The sequence below is a fragment of the Centruroides sculpturatus genome, unplaced genomic scaffold, assembly GCF_000671375.1.
Source record: "Centruroides sculpturatus isolate CEXI.00-Female unplaced genomic scaffold, Cexi_2.0 scaffold575, whole genome shotgun sequence".
Taxonomy (NCBI): domain Eukaryota; kingdom Metazoa; phylum Arthropoda; class Arachnida; order Scorpiones; family Buthidae; genus Centruroides; species Centruroides sculpturatus.
In genome coordinates, this window is record NW_019384861.1 from 474583 (window position 1) to 476342 (window position 1760).

Sequence of the window (1760 nt, forward strand, 5' to 3'; positions counted from 1 at the left end):
TTAATTTAAGGTGATAATTTCAAATTTTATAACTCTATTAAGAATGTAAAATAAAATATTTATTATGGAAAGCCCTTTTTTTATTCTTAAGATGAATATAAATGGCTTAAGTTATTTAATTGTTGATACTTATTAAAATAGTAAATTTTGAAAGTAATTTAAGAAAAAATAATGCACTTTCATCTGTTTAAGTACTCTTTGTTTCTTTCTTTTTTCTTCTTTCTTTGTCGACTTACAATAGTTAATATATTTTTATTCTTTTGTTAAAAATTCCGCAATAGAGGCAAAACTTCATATTTCATAATCTTTTCAAGAAAATATTACGTTGTATCCAGACATTTATAACATTGTTATTTACGTAAATTTATCTCAAACAATATATTTTAAATGCTTGCTATTTTCATAGCTTGTTTGTTTTTTTTATTTTTATTGTTTTTTTATAAGTTAAATTATTGAAGCGTATGAATTTTATGAATTATTTGACTACAAATTTCGAAAAAAAAAGCATCGAATTGCTTTTATATTAATCTGAAACACGAGGGAAAAGTTAAGAATTACTCTACTGTACCATGTTTCATTTGCATTATTTCTATAATATAATAGTAAATATCTACAGATTTAAATTCACATAAAATAATTCTTCAAAATATAGTTAATAATTTTAATTCTTTAGTATATAACAATTAAAATAATTTAGGAAAATAAAATTATTAAATAAAACTAAATTATACATCTTATTTCATCAGTTAAGATGCTAATTCAAGACTCCTGACCTTTCTTTTCGTTTAATTGTAATTACGAATATCTAGTTACAGTATTTGTCAATACAAAGAGTATTGAACTCATCCCTTTAAAATGATAGGAAAATTTGCTTTGTCTACGTAAATGATACTATTTTCTTTTTATTGATGTTATATAATTAAAAAAAAAGAACAAATTGCCGTATTGTTCAATGTAATTCTCAGTAAAAATTGTTTTAAATAATATATTACTTTACGTATGTTAAATGTTAGAATATAATAAATATGATTATAAAAATAGATGTGTTACTTTAAAGGAAATAATTATCGAAGCTTGTAATATTTTATTTTTCTAGGAAAAATTTCCAAATATTGTTTCGAACGAAACACCATTGTTTTAAAAGGATTAAATTTATTGATGCACATCTTACGAGTTTGTACATCATTTTTATTTTATTTCTGATCCCTACAGCTAATAATGGATGCAAATATCCTTATTGTACAGTCATCCATTGTTTTAAACATAGTTTTTACGATTATGTAACACCTACATATTATTTATTAAAAATTAATTATACATATATAAATACAAACAATGATAACTTTCGAATGGAAACCTTACAGAAAAGTTGTATTATTGTAGTTATCGACTTTATAGCTCTTGATGTTTTATTGAATAGCAGTCACTTAAAAAGAAAGAAATTTTTAAAATTAATTATCCATTTTAAAAACTTATTGCTTTAACTTAATAAATTAACAGAAAACCAATCTTGTTACACACCTCTATAGTAAACATTTTTTTTTATCATTTATGTAACATGAACAGGGCCGGATTAAGACTTTCAGAGGCCCTAAGTACAGTCGACCCCCCTATAACACTGTTGATAATTCCGTTTTATATGAATTCCATGTTGTACGAGTCACTTAGATTTTACAAATACGTGAGCCATTCACAGCCTGGCACACGTATTTGTAAAATTTAAGTGACTCGTACAACATGGAATTCATATAAAACGGAAT